Genomic DNA, 24,761 nt, shown 5'->3' on the forward strand with positions numbered 1-24,761 from the left:
GGAGGTCTCACTATGTTGCCCAGGCTGGTCTCAAACTCCTGAACGCACCTTGGCCTCCCAAAATGCGGAGATCACCGGCGTGAACCACCACGCCCGACCGAATGAGCCTGGTTAAAATCTTCATGCTTTAGATCCCTGAAACTTGGATGTACTCGTTAGCTCCAAGCTGAAGCCTTAGCTAAGGGATTTGGCCATTAGCTGAGCAACATATGAAGTCCTCCCTGATCTTCTAACTCCTTTTGAATTAAATTAGAAAGCCATGACGAAATGATCGTTTTGTTGAAGGCATACTACGTGTACACGGAGTATGCACGGAACACACACAGTTCGCTTCAGGACATGGAAAAGCTCTCAGGAGTCAGTTCCTGCGCAGGCCTCACCTACCGGCTTCGAGCTTCCACGTGCAGGGCCTCTGGCTCCGCCCCCGGCGCAGTACGCAAGCGCGACTGCTTGCCTGGCTCCCCGCTCAGTGTGCGCACCTCGCTCGGGGGTGCTGCTGTGTTCCTGAGGCTTCCACTGAAGACAGTGGGCGAAGTTCTGTACCGTGCTAAGATTGAGTCTGAGGAACTGACTGAGCAAAGAAGACAGCTCAAGGTTTGTGGGGAATGTGGCGGGTGAGGAGAGGAGGTTGAGCAGCTCGTTGGGTGTGAGATAAAATTAAGGAGTGAAGAATGTTAATTATGGGGAGTCTCAGACGCTACTCTTCTGGCTCGGGGGCTTCCCGATTAAATTTTTTTTTAATAATAAATTTTAAAAATGTTAATTATCATTGATTCAGGGACTCTGGGGCCAGGGCAGCCAAATCTACAGGTGAAATGCTGAGCTTTCCTCAGATGCGCGGATTCCCGCGCTTTCGCTCTCCCTCTGCCCCCGCTGAGCCCCACGGAGCTGGCCCTGCGTCCTTGTTTGCAGCTGAGGAGAAACTCGCTGCTCTGAGGCAGCGAGAAGAGAAAGCCACACAACTTGGTGGTGGCCTCAGCCTCGCCCCTGGATCCCTGGAGGCACAGTTTGTAGTCAGCAGAAGGCAGCGCTGGGCAACCGGGTTGCGCGGGGCGCGTGGGGATCTCCATGGCGCGCGTGGGAGTCCCCGTGGCGCGCGGGGATATCTGCGGGGGCGGGACGGGGGCGGGGCTTCATGGAGGCCCCGCCCCGCCCGGGACCGCAATTCGGGACTCGTGCGGGACTCGAGACCCCAGAGCGCTGAGGCAGGGAACGCCGACCCGGTGACTGGCGGTCCGCGCGCCTCGTCCTCCCCTGCAGAGCCCGCGCTCGGACGATGCCCGCCGGCCGCCGGCTGTCTCGCTGCAGGAGCCGGTGGACGCGGGGGAGCCTCGGTGGGTGAGGGCGGCGCGGGGGCGTGGGGGTCGCTGGGCTCCGACGCGGGCGCCTGAGGGGAGCGTCCCCCGACTGCATGAGGACTGGCGCGCCCGGGATGCGGTGCCGCGTGTCCCGGCGCTGTGGCGGTTGTAAGGCTGAGTGGAGGTTTTGCGGGGCTGCTTCGCCCTGGTGGCTCTTGGCTTCCTGGCTCGGCTGTGGGAAGGGAGTGAAACCCCTCGGGTCCCGGCGTAGTGCGGGTGCAGGAAGAGAGTCCTGCCTCAGCTTCGTGTGAGCCGCGTCCCAAGCCCAGCCCTGCGCAGATCCTTTCAGGCAGTTTCCATCGTCTCCTATTGCGCTCGGGGTTGAGTTTCCGCGTTTGGAATGCTGGGTTTGAGGCGCACGGCCACCGCGCTGGCTGTGTCGGGAGACAGTGCCCAGGGATGATGATCGAGAAAGTGGAGAAGCTGAGGTCGTTGGCAACTGGGAGGCTTTGAAGATACTACGGTGCCCTTCAAGTTCAAAAATGGTGAGCTCCAAGGGCAGTGTGGAGCACCCCAACGCCCTAAGTGCACTGATTGCTTTTGGGGGTGATGGGTGAATATGGGACTGTTTCAAAGTATGAAGTAGAAGTGGTACCATTTTTCGCTTGTTTTAATTTTTGAATTTCCTTTTTGACGACTCTGTGTTGGTGGAGAAGGAAGAGAAGTGATACAAGCTTTGGCGAGCGCGGTGGCTCAGCGCCTGTAGTCCTAGCATTTTGGGAGGCCGAGGCGGGCGGGTCGCGTGAGCCCAGGAGTTCGAAACCAGCCTGGGCAACATGGGGAAACCCCTTCTCTATCCAAAAAAAAAAAAAAAAATAGCCGGCGTATTGCCACGCGCCTGTAATCTCAACTACTCCGGAGGCTGAGGCACGAGAATCGCCTGAGTCTGGGAGTTTTAGGTTGCAGTGAGCTGAGATTGCGCCACTGCACTCCAGCCTGTGCGACAGAGAGAGACTCTGCCTCAAAAAAAAATAAAAATAAAGTGGTACAAGTTTTAATTAAAATGTCATTGAGTTCACATTGAGAAAATAGTTAAATTTATTGGATATGTTTTAAAGGTTTAAGGGTTCATCCAAAATACATCATCGCTGCTTGAAAGGAAGAGTTCGTTTTAATGTTTGAAGTTAAGGGAACTGGAGGAGTGAAATCAGTATTTAGAGATACGTATAATGCTTTGTTATTGCTCACTTTTTAAAAAGCCTGTAATTAAAAAACAAAACGTAAATCTTTCTTTATCTTATTGTAGATATTTAAAAATCTGAACCCTTCCTAATCATAAAGATGTCAGAATTTGAGGGAGAGTGTTAAGCATCAAAACCCATGTATGTTTTCTTTTTTAAATAAATTATTTGGGTGGGTGCCAAATAATGCCTTGTAATCCTAGCACTTTGGGAGGCCAAAGTGGGAGATTGCTTGAGGCCAGGAGTTCAAGACCAGCCTGGGCAACATAGTCCCCGTCTCCACCAAAAAAAAAAAAGAAAAAAGAAAAAAGAAAAAACAGCCAGACGTGATGGTGCAAGCCTGTGGTCCCCGGCTATTTGAGAGGCTGAAGTGGGAAGATTGCTTCAGCCCGGGTGGTCAAGGCTGCAGGAAACTGTGATTCCATCACTTGCACTCCTGTGCGACAGAGTGAGACCCGATGAATTCTATAAAAGAATTCATGGAACTAGGCACACGTAAGAGATTACCTGTAGGAGTCTTATCGGCCAGTAGGAAGAAAACGTAAGAACTTCCATTGATACTTTTTGAAATTTTAATCCTAGCAGCTAGTGATAATTTCCGCTTTAGTATATGGCTTTAGTATGTTAAAAAATGTTTTACACAATCAGTAAAGTATAATTATAGTGCTTTTACTCAATTTCAGGAGATCCGAAGGTCACTTTTTCTCCCAGCACACCTACTAGTGTACCTGGGCACTTTAACGGTTTTTTTTTTTTTTGCTTGTTTGTTTTTAATTGTACTGAAGGATGATATACTATACTGGATTGCAAAATTTTTTTAAGTTGGAGAAAACAATCATGATTTTCACAATACCCAAAAATTTTGGAAAATTGGCAGTTATAATTTTTGGTAAATGTACTGCTTTGGTCTGCTTTTGCTATGTTCTTCTTTCTCATTTATTTCAAAATACCTTGGCTTTATGAAGGATGATATAGGGGATTTGAAGTGCCTACGTGTTATCCTGTTAGGTCTCATGGAATCTCATTAAATCTCCAGCCCCTGAAAGTGTTGCGAAGTTGGGATTAGTTTTCCTCTAAATCTATTAAATGTGATACCAAAGGTGAAAAATAACCTAATCTTCTTTCGTTTGTATTTCGTTACCTGTCTTTATCAAAGAGGAACTAATTTTTTGGTTCAATTAAGCATGTTTAAAATTGATGTTCTGTGGTGATTTACTCTCGCTTTGTAATAATACTTCTAGCTTTATAAAGTTAGTCAAATAGTAGGGCGAGATGATCAGAAATTAACTTTTCAGAAATAGCTCTATTTCACAAAGGGAGGTAAACTTGCATGACAAACTGAGCAAAGTTTAGAAAATTTAAAACTTATACATAAATTTGATGATTGCTTTAATGAACAACTTTGCTTATTAGGATAGTCCCCGACGTCTGGTAGCAATCCTATATCCTTGGAATGTGTAATCCACATAATGCAAAGCCTTTGTAATTACTGCCCTTTGAAAGTAATGATAGCTAGCTGCTCCTGATGGGGGTCGGGGGAGGGGTTGGGGGGATCTGTCTTTAATTACAGCAGCTGAGACTTTGGCACAGATGCAGTTACTGCTTTCACCAGTGTGACTGTGAATATATGTGGACAATTAAATCCTTATCCAAACCTAGTTTTGCATAGCTTTGTTCGTGCCTATTAGACCCTAGGTATACAAAACATATTTTGATTTTTAAGGTTTATCTGAGGTTTAATTAAGCTGCTGTATTTAAACTTGAAGATTTTTGAGGATAATGATTAATAAAATCACTGATTTGAGTAGCTCATCCTGATATAAATCTAAAACTACACACAATCACTCTTAACGTGCCTCAAGGGGGGAAACTTTGCCAATGAAAATAAAATTTCATTTCTTTTATGTGTTTAAAAGTGCAAGCTTGTGAGCTCTGGTACATTTACAGTTTGCACAGCAAGACTTTAAGGGTGTGTGAGAGAGAGAATATGAATGCAGAAATGGCATTTTTATATTAAAACAACAGGAACCATGGCAATCCAGTTTTCTAGAGGGTTCTTAGGATACATGGACTTCAGTGATTACTTGAAGCCCCTAACTGTATGCAAAAATATGTGGATTGTGTTAATTTTTGTTGAAGAAAAGATGTATGACTTCATCAGATTCTTTAAAGCATGTGAGACACCCCTCTTATCAAAAAGTTAGCAGTAATATCGATAGAGGATCACATTTCAGTTTTATGAACTGAAGTAGCTAAATAGTGAAAGAGCTAGGATTCAAACATGTTTTTAACTGCCAATCCTTCACTTCTTTCGTTAGTTCACATTTATTGGACCTTGTAACCTCTTTTCTGGATGGGGCCATGTTCACTTTGTGGCTTACAGTAAAGCCTTGTTTAGAGAGAGACTTCAAGCTCATGTAAGCATTTAATGTAGGATCATAGCAAGAACTATGAGAAAAAAATGAATTATATGTAAAGGAGACATATAGGCAAATATTTTCTTGATATATATAGATGAAAACATTCCTATAAATTTTGTGCCATTAATATAATAGAGCAAGTCAAAAGAGAGAAAGCAGGCCAGCACAGTGGCTCACACCTGTAATCCTAGTATTTTGGGATGCCGAGGCAGGAGGATCGCTTGAGTCCAGAAGTTGGAGACCACCCTTGGCAATATAGCAATGCCCTGCCTCTACAAAAACTTTAAAAATAAGGTCAGGCACAGTGGCTCATGCCTGCAATCCCAGCGCTTTAGAAGGCCAAGGTGGGAGGATCACTTGGACTCAGGAATTCAAGACCAGCCTGGGCAATGTAGTGAGACCCCCATCTCTGCAGAAAATTTAAGTATTAGCGTGACGTGGTGGCACATGCATGTAGTCCCAGCTCCTGGGTAGAGGGGGAAGGTTGCTGAGGTGGGAGGATCACTTGAGCCTGGGAGGTCAAGGCTGCAGTGAGCCATCATCGTGCCACTTCACAGCAGCCTGGGTGACAAACGGAGACGCCTGTCTCAAAAAATAAAAAAAATATATATATGTATATAAAAATTAGCTAGGCATCCTGGCATGCACCTATCGTCCTAAGTACTCAAGAGGCTGAGGTGGAAAGATCGCTTGAGCCCAAGAGTTGAAGCCTGCAGAGAACTGTAGGCAAAATTTGAATATTATCCAGTCCCCAGGAGAAATAAACTGGAGTACTACTGATCACAGCATTCTAGGCAGAAAAATGAACTTGACTCTTGTGATGCTGTCAGGCACACAATGAGCCATGATTGCACCACTGCACTCCACCCTCCAGCCTTGGCAACACAGCAAGATCTTGTCTCTAAATAAGGAGAACACTTTTATTAAATCAACAACAAATCTTCGGTGGTATAATTGCTTAAGGTAATGTTGATCAGGAAAGTCTATAAACTCTTTGAGTTTAGAATGGTATTATTGTGAAGATTTATACAACCTTTACATCTGTGTGGTATGTTTTGTATAAAGTCACATTTGGCCAAGGAATAAGAATCAGCTTAAGTGAAGATCAAAGGAAAAAAAAATTTTTTTAAGTTCCTCAAATCCGTTTTTCTCTCTAGAAAATGCAATTTTTGTGTGTTTTTCAAGCCCATGCCAATCAATTAAACCTAGTGTCTTTCTGTGTCTCGGTTTTTTCATGTGTAAAATGGAAAATTTTCATACGTAAAATGAGAATATCTGATTATAATTTATTTTGGTTGACTGTCTTCTGTAGTATTGTCTTTTTCATGGGTCTTTCAAGCCTATTCCCAGCAGTTAAACCTAGTGTTTTAGTTTTTCCTAATGTACTACATGCTTGCTTATCCAAGGTACAGATACAGGCACTTTAATATATGCTTGTTCTCTCTTTTTTTTTTTTTTTCTTTTGAGATGGAGTCGCCCAGGCTGAAGTGCAGTGGCACAATCTCAGCTCACCACAAGCTCCGCCTCCCGGGTTCACACCATTCTTCTGCCTCAGCCTCCCCAGTAGCTGGGATTACAGGTGCCCGCTACCACGCCCGCTAATTTTTTTTTTTTTTTTTGTATTTTTAGTAGAGATGGGGTTTCACTGTGTTAGCCAGGGTGGTCTTGATCTCCTGACCTTCTGATCCGCCCACCTCAGCCTCCCAAAGTGCTGGGATTAAAGGCATGAGCCACTGCGCACAGCCGCTTGTTCTCAAAATTTTAAGGCTAAAACAGAAACAAAAACTTCCCAGGTCAGTACATGACATAACTATTTGAAGATGAATGGAGGAATGTTAGATGATTAAGATTAAATTGTGTGGATTAAAATATTATGCCTCTTTATTTTATTAAACACATATTAATAATAATAGCCAATACTTATATAGCACTTTACCATAAATGAGTCACTGTTCTGTGTGTTGTATTAATCAATATAGCAGAAGAGTATTGATTAACTGAATTAACCTACTAAATACTGTTACTTTTTCCCCATTTTACATATGAAGAAACTAAGACACAAAAGAATAGGTAATGGCTCTAACGTTGCACAGTCAGTAACGGGCAGATAGAATTTGGGTTTTGGGGGGTTTCTTGTTTGTTTTGTTTTTTGAGACAGGGTGTCACTCTCACCCAGGCTGGAGTGCAGTGGCAGGATCACAAGGCTCATTGCAACCTCCACCTTCTGAGCTCAAGCAATCCTCCCACCTCAGCCTCCCGAGCAGCTGGGACTACAGGTGTGCCACCATGCCCAGCTTTTTTTTTTTTTTTTGTATTTTTTGTAAAGACAGGTTTTCGCCAAGTTGCCCAGGCTGGTCTTGAACTCCTAAGCTCAAGTGATCCACTTGCCTCAGCCTCCCAAAGTGCTGGGATTATAGGCGTGAGCCACAGACTAGGTGGTCTGGCTTCACCAAACTGCCACCAAAAATATCTCTTATCCATGGCATGAATAAGTGAAATAATTTTCTCTTAAAAAAAAATCTATCTGAATTATGCTAAAATTTTTAGAGGAAAATTATTTGCTTGCTACAAATTTGCAGATCTGAAAATTACTCTGTTTTGGTGATCTTGTATTTAATATGACAATTCAAAAGCAGGACTAAAATTTTTAGTCTGACAAAAGAATAGCAGCATCCCAAGAGTTCATTCTCTGCCTAAAATGCTGATGACCAGTACTCCAGTTTATTTCTCCTGGGGACTCAGTAGTATTCAAGTTTTGCCTACATGTTTTTTTTTTTTTGGGGGGGGGGTTTTTGTTTTTTTTTTTTTTGAAGTCTCCAATTGGTCTATTTAGTATAATCCCCACCAGGTTTGTTGCAGTACTTTGACACGATCAGTTTCTGAAGAATTTTTGAGAAGCCTGTTTGTTACTAAAGTCAGGTAGAATCTTAAAATGAATGTTAGAAGTAGACAAGTTATATTAAAATTCATTCTTGATAGGGAGATTAGTAAGAAGGCACCTGAATTGCTAGTTGTTACCTTTGATACCCCCACATTTAATATAAGTACCTAAAGAAAATGTTTAAGTGAACATTCTTTCATGAGAAAGATGTGTAATTAGATACATTTAGAAATTTATAATTGTGTATTAAGTGTTTTTCTGGGCATAACTCCATTACAGTATTAATTAGGCGACTTGTTTTAACCTTATCTAGCAACACTTTTTTAAAATTTTAGGTTCAGCAGATCATGAAAGGTGAATAATGGTCAGCAGCTATGTTTCTCATACTAAAATGTGGAAAATAAAGCTGTTGACTTCTTTGAATTAACACCAAAAGATAGTTTAATGTTTTAAAATGGGAGGAATATTTTATATGGCAAGATGACTTCAAGCACACCTCATTGACATTAAAAGAGAAGCTGAGGAATACTTGTGGTTTTTAACTGGAAAACAACTCACAGGGGGAGGAAAAGTTGATTCAGTGTTAGTCCTAGTTAGAAATTTATAAATTTCTAGTTAAAAATATATTACCTATATAGCTGTTTTCCTACATTAATCAAAATGAATCGTGTGAATATTTAGATATGACCAATTTCAAAAATTACTTTGTTGTTGGGGAAAGAAACTGATGTTTTCTACAAGGATTAAATAAGGTTCTTTTTTTTTTTTGAGATAGAGTTTCACTCTTGTCACCAAGGCTAGAGTGAAGTGGCACCATGTCGGCTCACTGCAACCTCCATCTCCTGGGTTTAAGCCATTCACCTGCCTCATCCTCCCAAGTAGCTGGGATTACAGGCGCCCACCACCACACCCAGCTAGTTTTTGTATTTTTAGTAGAGACAGGGTTTCCCCATGTTACCCAGGCTGGTCTTGAACTCCTGACCTCAGTTGATCCACCCACCTGAGCCTCCCAAAGTGCTGGGATTACAGGCGTGAGCCATTGCTCCTGACCTAAATAAGGTCCTTTTATTATTCTTTCCTTCCCAAGACTTGTATGTTATTAATTCCCTTGAAAATTGTGTCATTATCTTTAATCATCTGATTATTTCTTTGTATTTCCCTAATGTCTTTTAAAAAGCCTCATAACCATAATAGATTAGCAACTAATTCCTGTGCTTTTATGACAATTCCCAACTTCTTTTGCATTTAATTTCCATCTGTTTGAGCAGAGAATGCACTCAGTTTGGGGTTGTACATGATTGATCTATCCTTATCTTTCACAACCTATTAGCACAGTCATCTTCCATGTTTCATACCCTTCTAACACCATGTCTGATTTCAAGGACCTTGGCAAGGTAATTATCTCTCTGTTTATATCTGCATAGGAAGGACAAGTGGCTTTAAGCAGGCAAAGTGGTGACTTTTTTGCCATTCTCAGTTGCTTTTCGCTATCAGTAACATAGAGGATGGCATTTGTTATATTTAATACTTGGGGTGAAAAAAGAATGCTGATTTGTAGAAGGGTAGGTAATCCAGGTAATCTTCCTTGTGGAATAAGTTGCAAGGTATCCTGTGCTAGCTTACTTTATATGGTAGAGTGGATCTGTTTCAGTCAAGCCAGTCAGAACTTACGAGAAGGCTGAAGGAAGGACTAGGACTGAAGGATTGATTTCAGTGAGAAGTTGAGCTGTTTCTCACCTTTCTCTGCAGCCAGGATGACCTTGGCCTTTTTGTGGAACTCAATCTGTTTGTACCGCAGCTCCTAGACTCCAAAGGGAAAGAAACCAAGCGAGTCCTAACCCCTGGGGGCCCCTTAACTTTGATTTTTTCCCCATGATGAAAAGCAGCTGGACTGGAAGTACTCCTCCCCATAACCTGGGCTCTTGGGACAGTCTTTTAAACTTGTAAATTATTTTTAAGTCTACTCTCGTTTGACTATGTAATTAGATAGATACAGGATCCTTCTTGGGCTTAGAGGAGAGCCTGCCCCAAATTTTTAGAGAAATACATCCATACAGCATAGGTCATAAAACAAGATTATAATTTGAGTCATCATAAAATCATGGAAATCTTTAAGTGCCAGTTTGGCTTCTCATTTGGGAAACCCTTCATATTGGAGGTTGGTTGATTCAACATAGACTATATAATATACATTATCAAAATAAAGTAGTTGAACCACATAGTTTAAAAGCATAATTGCTCTCTTGCCTTTGCCCTGAGAGGCAACAGACAAAGTCTATGCGATAAATATGAACACCATGAGAAATGTACTGGTAATCCTCGGACATTTCCTTCCTGGAATACTTAAATTCTGCTGTGCCTCATCATCTAGATTGGTGGTTCTCAAACTGTGGTTTGTCTTCACTATCAGCGTCACCTGGGAATTTATGAGAAATAAAAATTCTTGGGCCTTAAACATACAGAATTAGAAACTCTGGAGGTGGGACCCAGTAATCTGTATTTTAATAAGCCCTCTAGGTGATTCTAATACACACTGAAATAGGAGAATCACTAACGCCTTTGATCATCAAGGGTGAACCATAGTCTTTTGCGTTGCTGGTCTGTTACTTCACTATAAATATTTTATTGCCCATGTGGATATTACTGCATGTATATACCAGGAATTGGCAACCTGTGGTGTTAGTACTACATCGAATGATACCCAAGTTAAAATGGTTAGTGACCTTCACAGTTCTTTTCTACTTCCTTGTCTTCCTTCTTGCAGAGCGCCTGAAGCAAGGTAGCCACTGGATAATTTGTTAATTGAATGCCTACCTTCCCCCCTTCCTGCCGTCCCCCTGCAAAAAGCAAAATCACATTTTTGTTTATCTTTTGGTTTCTTCCTCTGTGGGAGCTTTAAGCCTGAAAGTGAAGTTCCCAGTTACAAATATGTCTTTTTCCTAATAGTGACTCTGGCTAAAAGAGATTCCTGATACATTAAGGAAAAAGAAAAAAAAGAAAAGGAGGAAAAAGGAAGAAAAAATAGTTATTATGTACCTGATTAGTATGCCTTCCTCAGAATTATCTTAGACCAATGGATCTCAAACTTATCTTACATCAGAATCACCTGGAGAATTTGTCGAACCACGATTTCTGGGCCCAGACTCCAGAATCAATAGATCTAGGATGAAGCCAGAGGATTTGCATTGCCAGCAGGTTCCCAGGTTGTGCTGATGCTGCTGGTCTAGGGACCAGTTTGAGAACCACTTCCCCTAGTTGACTAGACCAGAAATACAGGTAATTTCATGATGTGCTTGTTAGGTGTCCCCCAGCTTGCTTAGCCAGTGATTTATAATTAGGAAGTATGGGACATGCCCAGGTGACAAACTTTGTCAGTAGTAGTTTTTTCTAGCTCTGTGCCTTTCCATATTCCAGAAGTTAAGATCTTCTCTTTGAACATAAGACTTTTTTCAGACTTTGAAAACTTACTCAAACTTGCTTGTCTAAATAATTGAGTTTGAGTGGAATAGATTTTTACCCAACTCTTGCCACACTGATTACTTCATTTCTCTGCTTCTGTTTATTTTTATTTCAAGCTTAATTTTTCCAATATTATTATATACTCAAACATACGTTGCTTAAGTTGATATTGTTTATCTGTTTTCTGTCCTCTCATACAATTTTCTGAAGAATGGGAAATGGGCATTTCTTCTGGATTTTTTTCTCACAGCTAAACACAGTTGTTACAGACTTGACTACTTGTTACTTGAATTCTTATTGTGAAACACATCTTTAGCATCTCCTGAAACAGAGAATAAAAAGAGATGAAACTGAGGCTTTTTTCCAAACTCTTTTGTAAGCCTTTTTTTTCTTGCTAAACAAGTGGTTTTGAGGAAAAATTGAAATATTAATCAATACACATTTCTTGTATTTAATAGGAACTTTAGTTAAATATTTTCAACCATACCTATGCAAACACTATATTCCTGTGCAGATTAATCTCCTGCAGATTAAATTTATAGTTACTCTACTGGATAGCTTCTGGTAGAGAAAAAAACTATTGAAGACCATTTTGGTTTTTCTTTTCCTTTTTTTGTTTGTTTGTTTTGAGATAGTCTTTTGTTCTGTCAACCAGGCTGGAGTGCAGTGGCGCAGACACAGCTAATTGCAGCCTTGACTTCCCAGGCTCAAGTTATCCTCACACCTCAGCCTCCTGAGTAGCTGGGACTACAGGCACGCCTGGCTAATTTTTTAATTTTTTGGTCCCACTATGTTGCCCAAGCTGGTCTCGAACTCCTGACCTCAAGCAAGCCTCCTGCCTTGGCCTCCCAAAGTGCTGGGATTACAGATATGAGCCACCATGCCCAGCCCTAGTTTTTCTTTTTATGGAATATCACACATGAATTGTAGAAAGATTTACCAAATGAGTACCTTTTTGTTAAAACCTGTGGTTGGGGTGTGGCTCTGTAATTTGTGTCCTGTAGCCAACTTTTCTTTTTCCTATTGCAGAGATTTTGTTTGCCACTCTTTTGCCATTCCAGAAAGTCTGGAACAGCTCCATGCAAGTGTCTTTGTGTTGACATCCTCCCTTGTGATCAAATTAAAAGACAGTTGGTAACATCCTCAAGCACATTTCCTTTCTTATACGTGACAGTTGTGTTAACTTACAAGTTTGCTTCAGATTAATGTACTAACTTAAAAACTATCTTTCCACTTACTATAATTACAATAGACATAGCAATGTCGTTAGTCATCAGTTTTCAAATATACATATTACCCATATAATTGTTGCTAAATATTTCATGTTATTACTGATATCCTTATGTGAATGCTGGTGAGAGAGATGGACCATCACTATCACAGTACTCAGAATTTCTGGTTCCCAAATTATTTGGCATTTTATTTTTATATGCCAGTCTCTCATTTTAATTACCCTGATATTGCATGGTTATATTTGTCCTTGATTGTTTCTTTTTATTCTCTACATTTACTTCTTTGGGTCTCTTAGACAGTGACACTTAATTAAAGCACTTGAGTAAAATATGCACCAACTAGTAAGTCAGTAAAGGATAAGATGTTCTTTTATTTATATGATGAGTTCTAAAATATTTTCAAAGAGCAATTTACAGTGTCTACTTTAAATACCCTTTGACCTTTTTTTGGATGCTTAACTTGGAGAAAAGAAAAAAGATCTAGAATTCGGAGTAAATCTCAAGTTTTGCTAAATGTTTCACCAATAACAGTTATCTTTTCTTGAAAATGCATAACATAGCATTTTAAATATATTAATTAGTACCATATAGAGATATACCTTATAATCAGTAGTATTATCTTGAAATCAAGAAATAAGTTAAAAGTTGTCTAGCTTCACAGGAACATGAAAGCTAATTATAATAGGTCATTAGGATTTGGACTAATTAGTTTTTTGTTGTCTCCATGGTGCAGACAGTCAGAGTTAAGGTTTAAATGCCTCTAGAAAGAAACTTAAGAACTGAGTTGGGGCCAGGTGCGATGGCTTATGCCTGTAATCCCAGCACTTTGGGAGGCTGAGGCTAACAGATCACTGGAGGTCAGGAGTTCAAGACATGGTGAAACCCTATCTCTACTAAAAATATAAAAATTAGCTGGGCATGGTGGCACATGCCTGTAATCCCAGCTACTCAGGAGACTGAAGCAGGAGAATAGCTTGAACCCAGGAGGCGGAGGTTGCAGTGAGCCGAGATCATGCCACTGCACTCCAGCCTGGGTGACAGAGCGAGAGAGACTGTGACACACACACACACACACACACACACACACACACACACAAAGAACGGAGTTTGAATAGTGCAGTGATTTAGATCCATAGGTAAGCATCAAGCCTGAACTTGAAAACCAACTTACCAGTTTGGTTACCTCAGATAAGTTTCTTAAACTTTCTGAGTCTGTTGTTCTCATCTGAAAATGAGAGTAATACCATCAATCTGTAAAGATAAAATGAGATATTATATATAAGCTACCTATACTGTGTGTAGTATGTATCATAACTGCAGTGATTGACTAAAAATCAATGTTTTGTGCTGTGTGTAAAAACACTAGAGCAAGCTCATCTGCTGCGTTACAGGTGGTTTTCCCAACTAGAACTGCGTAAGATTGGTGAGCTGACACTGGGACTCTGGATAGCAGATGAGAATGTACTGAAGGGAAGAAAAAGAGAAAAGCTTATTGAGAAAAGAGGAGGGAAAGAAGAGGGAGGAAGGGAAAGACATGAGAGAAGGAACTGAGATATGCAGAAAACAGACAGCTCCCTCCCCTAGAATGAAACAGGAGTGAAAGGGAGGCAGAAACCAGGAAGAAAAAAATGAATAGAGAGGACAATGAAGAGCTAATTATTGGGCAGGGGGAGCTTCTGATCATAATTCTCTACATGTTTCTGTTTTTATTTTTATTTTGTAGATATTCCCTTATCAGTTTTCATGTATGGACTGAGTAATGATCATAACTGTATGATGCTAGATACCATTGAAGAGCGGTAAGTATTTCAAATAATGGCTTTGTTACTGCTTTATTTATAACTTGTTGATTTCTTTTAACTACTTTACAATTGACTTATAAATAATTTGGCAATAAAGAAGATAAATGAAGAGTGTCTTTTATCACACTTTGGAATACTTTAAAGTATGTAAATATTTATTCTTGATGATAATACTTACTGGGTACTGTCTTAATCTACTCGGGCCACTACAACATAATATAAACTGGGTAACTCATAAACAACATAAATATATTTTTCACAGTTCTGGAAGCAGAGAAGTCCAAGATGAAGGTGCTGGCAGATTCAGTGTCTGGGATGATGGGTGCTTTCTCATACCTGGTGCATTTTCATTGTGTTTTTGCATGGTGAAATTAAAGACCCTTGAGGGTCTTTAATAAGTATGCTAATCCCATTCATGAGGGGTCTGTTCTCAAGACTTAATCATCTCCAGAGGCCTCACCTCTTAATACCATCACTCTGATGTTTAGGCTTCAACGTGTGAGTGTCGGGGGGCACGAGCATTCAGACCATAGCAGGTATTTATTTTGTAAGGAAGTATACTTTGTGCTGGAGATAGAAAAATGGGTAAATTGTAGTACAGTACAGAATATGATCCCGTACATAATTGACCTTAATTTAGGGTAAGTATTGAAACTTTCAATAATAATTTGAATAATAAAAATGAATAATTTTATTTGAATAATAGTAAAATTTCAATAATAATTTGAAAGTCAAGCCAATATGCAAATATTGCTTAGAACATTTGTGGTATTCAAGGTTTGGAATTACTTTTTGAACCAATACATAAGCAGGGCAAGAAAATGAGGCCCAGCTTAGTGGCTCATGCCAGTAATCCCAGCACTTTGAGAGGCAGAGGCAGGAGGATTGCTTGAGGTGAGGAGTTTGAGACCAGCCCGTGCAACATAGCGAGACCTTATCTTTCAAAAAATAAAATAAAAATTAGCCTGGTGAGGAGGCATGTGCTTGCAATCCTAGCTCCTTAGGAGGCTGAGGCAGAAGGATCACTCGAGCCCAGGAATTCAAGGTTACAATGAACTGTAATTGTACCACTGCACTCCAGCCTGGGTGAGATATCAGAGTGAGATCTTGACTCTTAAAAGAGAATTAATTGCTTTTTAGATTCTTAAAATTTTTATACTTTTAGTCAATAGTGGTATTGTCGCATTTAGTTACCCACATATTAATCTTATGGGTTTTAAATGATTTTTGGTTGATTCTAAAGATGAAATTCACTCTCAGAGGATGGGAATTGGACCCACTATTGGCATTTAAAAAGCAAAAATACTATAGTCATGGAAGGAAATACTCTAGGCAAAGAAATATTCTAAGTAATTGGAAAGGTAGAGGAGGAATTGGGACTGTTCAACGTACTGAGGGCATCTAAGTTTTAAGGCATCGACTTGCATACAGTGTACAATTTCTTGCATACGCCTATATGTGGAACCACAGAGAAAATGTAGATAGAGCCTGAAAGTGGTAGGAAGAGGGGTAAGTGTTAGGAGGAGGCAAAACATTTTACAGTTTACAATACAGCTTTAAGCCTTACTGAAACACAAATGAGCAAAGTAAAGCTTAGGAGCAGACATCTAGTGAGTGGCAGAATCAGGACAGGAAACCTATGTCTGCTGACTTCTTGTACAGAATACTTTCTGTTATTTCATAAATCCTTTCACAATTTTTTTTTCAACCCGATTTTGTAAAGACAATTTGGAAGGGAAGTGAAAGGTTGGTTTGTTAAATCAAAAGGGTGTGAATTTCCTAGCCAGGTTATCTTTAGCTACTTGTCACTGGTTGACCCTGATAATTTAGATACCCTCCCACCACCCCCCTTACTTTAACTGGTCTCTATGATCAGTTCTAGACTTTTTTGCATTCGGGGGAAAATTGCTTTCAGTCTTAGAGTCTTCAAAACAAATCTGGAAGAGGCTTTATTTGTTAGCACTTGATAATATATTTGTTGCTTTTATCCAGATACTAAGATTTTTATTCTCCCCAAATAGTTTAAATTACTACAGTTTTACTATAAATTTTTAAGGATTTAGAGATGTGTAGTGCAGTCTAATTGTGAGGCTTTCTTTTGATACTGCATATCTTTCTGAGGCAGTGGTCAATATGGGCACTGATTCTAAGAAGCACACAGGTTCTGCTTGTCTAAATCTTTTAAACTTAAGTAAAACAAATGTCAGCAGAATGGGGGCGTTCTTTTTGGGAGTTATGTTGACTTTTTTTTTAATTGTGTGGTTCTGATAGTGAGCCCAGGTAACTACTGGAATTATTATGTAGTTGCTATGAGCCTTTGTCTCTGGATCACACTAATGCCCTCTAAGGAAGTAGACTGAATAGATAGTTCATCTTCTCCAGCAGAATTTGTTAATGTCTTTCTAAAAGACTCAGATTTGACAGTGGCAAAGTAAACAAGATGAGTGAAAAGAAGTGAAAAATGGCCTAAGTCCTAATAGCCATTTTAAATAAAATTAAAAGCATGATAAAACTGCCATGCATTCTTTGCTCTTTTGCTTCTAGTTTTCTATTCATTTAATATAAAGAGGATGGAGATAACCCAGAAACACTCTTTTAAAATAACTTCTACCTCCTATGTATAAGATTGAGGGGAAATTTAAAAAAACTTTATGGGTCATTATTGTCTTGCATTTAGGCATTCCAGATGTTCCACTCTTCTCCCAAGTTCCAAGGTACCAATAGTCAAACTTCACATTAAAGGATTTGAGAAAAAATGAAAGATAGAACTTCACAAGTCACTGTGATGAAATTGAACTTTCTTTAAATGTGTGTGTGTGGCTGGGCATGGTGGCTCACACCTATAATCCCAGCACTTTGGGAGGCCAAGGTGAGTAGATCATGAGGTCAGGAGATTTAGATCATCCTGGCCAACATGGTGAAACCCTGTCTCTATGAAAATACAAAAAATTAGCCAGGTGTGGTGGCGGATGTCTGTAGTCCCAGCTACTTGGGAGGCTGAGGCAGGGGAATCGCTTGAACCCGGGAGGCAGAGGTTGCAGTGAGCCGAGATCGTACCACTGCACTCCAGCATGGGGACACAGTGAGACTCTGTCTGAAATTTAAAAAAAAAAAAAAAAGTATGTGTTCAAAAAGTGTTGACATGTAAACCCTTGAATAATCTATACATTTACCTAATGGAATGTCACATAATGGCTTCATAGGTGTTGAGTCTGAGCTCCATTTAAAAAAACAACAACAACAAAAAAAAATAACTAATGCTTAACCAGATGCTCCTGCCTTAATTGGTAGAGAAAGGTCAGCAACATTCTTTAAGTCCAATAAGAGGATTATTAATAGATGGATTTTACTGGTAACCTCTTAGGGGCATCCTCTGACCCTTCAACAAAGCTTGGTTTCAAACTTCGAGTCCATGAAAAGCAATGTGTTGTTTAACTTTACCCCTTTGGTACCACTATCACCAATTCAACAGAATTTGTTGATGGTCATTTTTTGTTTGTTTGTTTCTGTTTTTTTGCGACGGAGTCTCACTCTGTCGCCCAGGCTAGAGTGCAGTGGCGCAATCTTGGCTCACTGTTGGCAGCCATTTTGTGCAAGGTTGACATCTAAGTCATTATACTACATATATTTTTTGATATGGGCCTTTTCCAGCTTACCATACAGATTATGCTCTTTTGATTATGCTCTTGCTGACTAAAGATCAGTTCAAACTAACCTATAGGAGATCTTCTAAAAATCCTCTGTCTTGGTGCATTTAGGCTGCTGTAACACAATACCATAAACTGGGTAACTTATAGACAACAGAAATTTCTTTGTCACAGTTCTGGAGACTGGGGAATCCAAGATCAAGGTGCTGCCAGATTTGGTAGCTGGTGAGGGACTGCTTGCTGGTCCACAGACAGCTGTCTTTTCCCTGCATCTTCACATGGTAGAAGCAGTGAGGGAGGTCTTTACAGTCTGTTTTGTAAGGGTACCTTCATGAAGGCACCACCTTTAATACCTAATCAGCTTCTAAAGGCCCCACCTCCCAATACCTTCACCTTAGGCTTTTTCTTTATGTGCTTTTTTTTTTTTTCTAACAGTTTGATAGTTTTAACTCTTATCTTTAGTCTTTGATCCATTTGCAGTTAATTTTTGTACATGGTTTAAAGTAAGAATCCAACTTCATTCTTTTGCACATGGATATCCAGTTTTCCGGCACTATTTGTTGCAGACTGTCCTTTCTCCCACTGAATGGTCTTGGCACCTTGTGGAACATCATTTCACATATATGTGCAGGTTTATCTTGGAACTCTTTTTCCTATTTTATTGTTCTTAGATGTCTGTCTTTATGCCTGTTCCAAGCTTTAAGAAATATGAGTTACGGAAATATTGAACGAATTAATGATATATATAAATCATACAGGAAGCCAGGTATTATAAGTAAACGATAACACACACACACACAAAAAAAAAACAGGAGAATCAGAGTTGAGACTTAAGACTTTGGAATTATCAAATACAGCATTTTTTTAGAGACAGAGTTTTTTTTTTCTTGCTACGTTGCTACGTTGCCCAGGCTGGAGTGCAGTCATAGCTCACTAGAGCTTTGAACTCATAGGCTCAAGCAATTCTACCACCACAACCTGCCACGTAGCAGGGAGTACAGGTGTAAACCATCACACTCAGTTTAAAGACAATATATTTTTAAAGAAATGAGAAAGGCTTTAAAATGTGAGAAGCAGATTTTTTTAAATAACCAAATATAACCCTTATTAATGAAAATAGTAATAATTAAAAACTCAATGGACTAGAAGCAGATTAGACCTAGCTGAAGAGAGTCAGTGAACCAGATGTTAGATATGAAGAAACATGATATTATTTTTAGATATGAAGGAGGGTTAAGAAACATGAAGAATAAAGGTAGAAATTTGAACATAGGTAAATAGATGTTCTATACTGAGGAAACAGAATGATGTCACAGCAATATTTAACAATAAAGTTTCTGAGAATTTCACATAATTGTTGAAAGATACCAAAAGTTAGATATAAGAAGTTCATCAAATACTTAGCCTAGAACATCATGATGAAAATGCAGGACATAAGAGACAAAGATACTAAATGCTGCCAGAGGAAAAGATTACTCATAAATGAATGACAATTATATTGGAGGTGATAACATCTTCAGAGTGCTGAGAGAAAGTAGCAGTCATTCTAGAATTTGTACCCAGGAAAATTAAGCCTGATGGCAGCATGTCTACTAAAAAATAGAATTTATCATATTAAACTGTAAAAGATTTAAAACATTCCCTTTAAAATCAAGGGCAAGATCAAGATACCTGCCATTATCACTTATATTCAACATTGCACTAGGTACAAGAAATAAATAGCATAAGAATCAGATGGGAAGACACAAAACCATAAGTCATTATACAGTCCATTATTCATAGAGGATATGGCTGTTAATGAAGATAAATTATTAGAATTAATAAGAGCTTAACAAGGTTGCTGGGTAGCCAATATACAGAAATTGGTTTTGGAGAGTCATTTGCCTAGTGATTGAGTGCATTCACTCTGGTGCCACACTGCCTAGCTTTGAATTCCAGATTCCACCCTTCCTAGCTTTGTGTCCTTGGACATACTATTTAACTTCCCTGCACTTTTGTTTTCTAATTTAAAATAAGGGTATCTGATAGGGATATTGTGAAGATTAAATGGATCAGTATATATCTAAAGCACTTAGAAAAGTGTCTGGTACCTGGTAAGTGTTATATATGTGTTAGCCATTTTTATTATCATTATCAACATCATTTTAAACATAGTAGTGAATAAAATAACTTTTAAAGATACTGTATATAGTAATGTAAAAATTATAAAGTACTTTAGATTAAATACTTTAAAAGAAGTGTAAAAACTCTCAGGGAAAAAAGTTATAAAACTTTTTGAAAGACATTAATGACCTGAATACCATGTTCACAGATAGGTAAGCTAATATAACAACATGACTTATCTTAAGATTGATCACGAGGTTCAGTGAAGTTCCAGTTAAAACCTAAACAAAATTTATTCTTAGATAGGCCTAATTTAAAATGTGTATGTAAGTGCAAAGAGGCTGTGGAAGAACAAGATTTGTTTTGTTTTTTTTTTTCTTTCAGTTTTGCTAAAGCATGTATCAAGATTTGTTACAATATGGTGTTGATGCATGAATACAGAAAGACACTGATGAAACAGAGCACAGAGCCCAGAATTCATACATATGTAGAAAATGGGTTTATGTCAGAGATGGCATTACAGATAAGTAGGAATAGGAAAGGTTGTTTAAAAAAAATGCTAGCAGTTTGATATTCACATGGAAAACTTGAACTTTTATTTTTTTACCATAGACAAAAAATGAATTTGAGGCATAGTAAATACTTAAAAGTAAAAGACACAACTATGAAAGTTTTAGAAGAAAATATATGGGGGCCGGGCGCGGTGGCTCAAGCCTGTAATCCCAGCAATTTGGGAGGCCGAGACGGGCGGATCACGAGGTCAGGAGATCGAGACCATCCTGGCTAACACGGTGAAACCCCGTCTCTACTAAAAATACAAAAAACTAGCCGGGCGAGGTGGCGGGCGCCTGTAGTCCCAGCTACTCAGGAGGCTGAGGCAGGAGAATGGCGCGAACCCGGGAGGCAGAGCTTGCAGTGAGCTGAGATCTGGCCACTGCACTCCAGCCCGGGCTACAGAGCAAGACTCCGTCTCAAAAAAAAAAAAAAAAAAAAGAAAATATATGGGATATCTTTATGATCTTGGGAAGAGGTATATCTTTTTTCTTTTTTTGGAAACAGAGTCTTGCTCTGTCGCCCAGGCTGGAGTGCAGTGACGCAATCTCCGCTTACTGCAAGCTCCGCCACCCGGGTTCGCGCCATTCTCCTGCCTCAGTCTCCTGAGTAGCTGGGGCTACAGGCCCCTGCCACCACGCCCGGCTAATTTTTTGTAGTTTTAGTAGAGATGGGGTTTCACCGTGTTACCCAGGATGGTCTCAATCTCCTGACCTCGTCATCCACCCACCTCAGCCTCCCAAAGTGCTGGGATTACAGGCGTGAACCACTGTGCCCAGCTTGGGGAGAAGTATTTCTTAAAGTTGATCAAAAGCAAAAATGAAAGCACAAAATATAAATAAAAATATTCATATTTGGGACTAAAATTAAACATACCTCTTTTAGAAAATGAAAATACAACTTTTAAAAGTGGGGGGAATTATTTGCAATAAATATAATTAGCAAAAAAGATAATATCTCATATAAAGATTTCTTGCAAATACATAGACCAAACTGATAGAAAAGTGGGTAAAAAGCTTGAATGAGTATTTCCCAGATGTGGAAACATGACCAATATATATACTCAGTACATGATCATTCTCAAAAATTGGGGGCTGGATTCAGTGGCTCACGCCCACAGGCACTTTGGGAGAATGAGGCGGGCAGATCACTTGAGGTCAGGAAGCTGAGACCAGCCTGGCCAACATAGTGAAACCTTGTCTCTACAAAAATTAGCAACGCGTGGTGGCACGCGCCCATAGTCCCAGCTACTAGGGAGGCTGAGCCAGGAGAATCGCTTGAACCCAGGAGGCAGAGTTTGTAGTGCACTGAGATCACGCCACTTTACTCCAGCCTAGGTGACAGAGCAAGACACTGTCCAAAAAAAAAGGGGTGAGGGGAGAGAAAATGCAAACTAACCACAATTAGTTATCATTTGCTCCTGTCAGGTTGGCAGAAAGTAAAGACTACCAACATGAAGCGTTGATGAGAATATGGAGAAACTGGAACTCTTAGATATTCCTGGTGATGATGTGTAATAAAAGATTGAGAAATTAGCCAAGCACAGTTGGCATTTGCCTGTAATCCTAGCTACTTAGCCATTTGGGAGGCTGAGGCATGAGGATCAAAAATCTGTGTGCAGTTAGCTGGCATCTTCCCATGACGGCGCTCTCACTCACCCCACACAGTGCAATGAGGACAAACCAGAATTCCCCATGTCATAATTGATCGCTTGAGCTCAGGAATTTGAGACCAGCCTGGGCAACACTAGTGAGACCTAGTCTCAAAGGGAAAAAAAAAAGGTTCAGAAATGAGACTATACAAAAATTAGTTTTTCTATGTGAGGAATCTTCCTCACATAGAAACAAACAAAATTAAAAGGCAAAAATATTAAAATACATATGACAGACAAAACTAATTTATTTGTATATGGAGTCCTTATAAATCATTAACTAGAATACTATCTTCTCTGTGGGGAAAAAAAAGGACAAAAAGATAAGAACGAGTGATTCACAGAAAAAACAAAATAGCTCAATGTCACTGATAATGAATTAAATGCTAACTAAAACCACAAGTTTCTATTTTTATTTGCCATGTTTTCAAAGATTAAGTTTGATGAAATACTAAAAAATAAAAATGGAAAGAATATTTTCTTTAAAGCAAAAATTAGTAAATAATAAAGGCTAGATACAGAAAGGTGAGTTACTAAGAAACCAAGAAAATCAGGATTATGAAGTCATAGAAGTCTGGCAAGCTGTGTTATTTCGAGAACAGACTGGTCAAGAGTATCAAACAGAGAGAGGCCAAGTAAGTCATGAGCCACAAATGACTGATGTGGATAATCATTGATGACTTTGAAGATCACTGTTTAGGTGGAGTAATGGAAATAGAAATCAAAGTAGATTGAGGAGGGAGTGGGAAGTGAGCTAGAAAATGGCAAATTTTTGCATTTCTGAGATGAACTCAGCTGATTTATGATGTATTATCATTTTCATTTAACTTTTGTTTGAATTTCTACTGATTTAATTTCCTCCTAATAATAACAGGATTATTCATTGTTTTTGTTTCTTCTTGAATCAATTTTGGCAGCTTTTTTCCTAAGAATTATTTTCTGTAATATCTAAATGTATTGGCCTAAAGTTGTTCATAACATACATTCTCTTAAAACCTATATTAATAGGTGTTTAAATTATTAGCAAACACTTGTCTTTGGTTCCTTTGTTCTTTAGTTATTTTGAATATCTGTTAAAGTATATGGTATATACTTTATATATATTATATATTTTATATATATACTTTATGTATATTGCCATGTACATTAACTATTCATGAATGATTTATAATTGATTTTTCTATCTAGAATAGCCCAGGACTCCAGAAGACAGTCTCAGCATGAATCCTCAGAACTCAAACTTCCTTATTTTACTTTTATATATATGTATATAAATAATACATAAATATATATATAATCGTAGGACTATTTCATATGATATAATTTGTAATATGTAACATATAAATATAAAGGTTATAGGTCTGTGATACATGAGCATAAAGAAATATATATCAAAGGTCTAATATCCCACCCATAAAAAACCCAAACAAAAAAAAATACATGAAGTTATCACTTTAACATGGTTGAAGTTAAAGAGACGTTATTCCTGCTTAAAAGATAATAACTGAAAAATTGCTGAGCACAACTTATTTAATGAAGGATGTTGAACACCGTTGTGTCCTGATTATTCATCTTTCATTAGTTGTAAACTTAGCTTTTTGTGGCAAAGTATTATCCTAAGTAAGCCCTGAGGAACAGAAGTGAACTTCATAAATCTTTCCTTTATTAGTAAATTATGCTAGAGAAACCCTATAGCTGAAATCATCGAGCTTTCTTGAATATGTAATTTTTTTTTTTCTTTGAGCCAGAGTCTCACACTGTTGTCCAGGCTGGAGTACAATGGTGCGATCTCGGCTTGCCGCAGCCTCTGCCTCCTGGGTTCAAGTGATTCTCCTGCCTCAGCCTCCAGAGTAGCTGGGATTACAGGTGCACACCACCACACCCGGCTAATTTTTTGTACTTTTAGTAGAGACGGGGTTTCACTATGTTGGCCAGACTGGTCTCAAACTCCTGACCTCGTAATCCACCCACCTCAACCTCCCAAACCGAATATGTAATTTAACTGTAGTTAAGGGCAGTTTTGAAGATTGTGCTTTGAGGATTGTCCCAGCACTTGGCTGTTCAAGTAAAGTATATTCAACTGATTGTTCTCTACCTTTATGTGCTGTTGTTACAGATCATGACTAATTGAAGAGATTTTTATTGCATAAGGCATTCTAAACTATTTTCCATTCTTCCCCTTACTAAACTGTGAGGTGAACGTGGCAGCCTTGACAAGTATCTCTAGAGCTGGTGCATCTTAGGAGTATTCTTGTTAGAAAACAGTACTCCACTAGTGTCTTTGTGGCTGAATGAAAGAAGGGCTGCCTGGCTTCTCTTTTTTTCTAGAGGTCTTTTTCATTCCCTGATCCATGTTTGATTGGGAGATTGCAAGATCACCTTTCATAAAGAACAGGAGGGCATTAAGAGGGACATCCTTGTGAACCTTCTTAGAACCTTATCCTTTGTGATCCTTCTGTAGAATTTTGGCATCTT

At 39.2% G+C, this 24,761-nt stretch overlaps 1 protein-coding gene and 1 long non-coding RNA gene across 5 annotated transcripts in view; one reads left to right on the plus strand and one right to left on the minus strand.

The window, feature by feature from the left end:
• Positions 1-469: 469 nt before the first annotated feature.
• LOC105481958 (testis expressed 15, meiosis and synapsis associated) overlaps positions 470-24,761 on the plus strand; it is an 86,593-nt gene continuing 62,301 nt past the window's right edge. Inside the window, exons 1-2 of one of the 4 annotated variants that reach the window (XM_011741753.3) lie at positions 470-594; positions 14,255-14,330. The gene's annotated coding sequence lies outside the window, so the exon portion shown is untranslated. Of the gene's footprint in view, positions 595-1,363; positions 1,844-14,254; positions 14,331-22,862; positions 22,987-24,761 lie in introns of those variants that run through there. The other 3 variants (XM_011741751.3, XM_011741755.3, XM_011741754.3) reach the window with 3 other exon arrangements.
• On the minus strand, positions 11,463-24,760 carry LOC105481959 (uncharacterized). The gene is made up of 3 exons (XR_987304.2): positions 24,382-24,760; positions 13,703-13,782; positions 11,463-11,621 (listed from the first exon to the last, which is right to left on the minus strand). It is a non-coding gene; the product is annotated as an uncharacterized lncRNA (long non-coding RNA).

The sequence above is a fragment of the Macaca nemestrina genome, chromosome 8 (genome assembly GCF_043159975.1).
Source record: "Macaca nemestrina isolate mMacNem1 chromosome 8, mMacNem.hap1, whole genome shotgun sequence".
Lineage (NCBI taxonomy): Eukaryota > Metazoa > Chordata > Mammalia > Primates > Cercopithecidae > Macaca > Macaca nemestrina.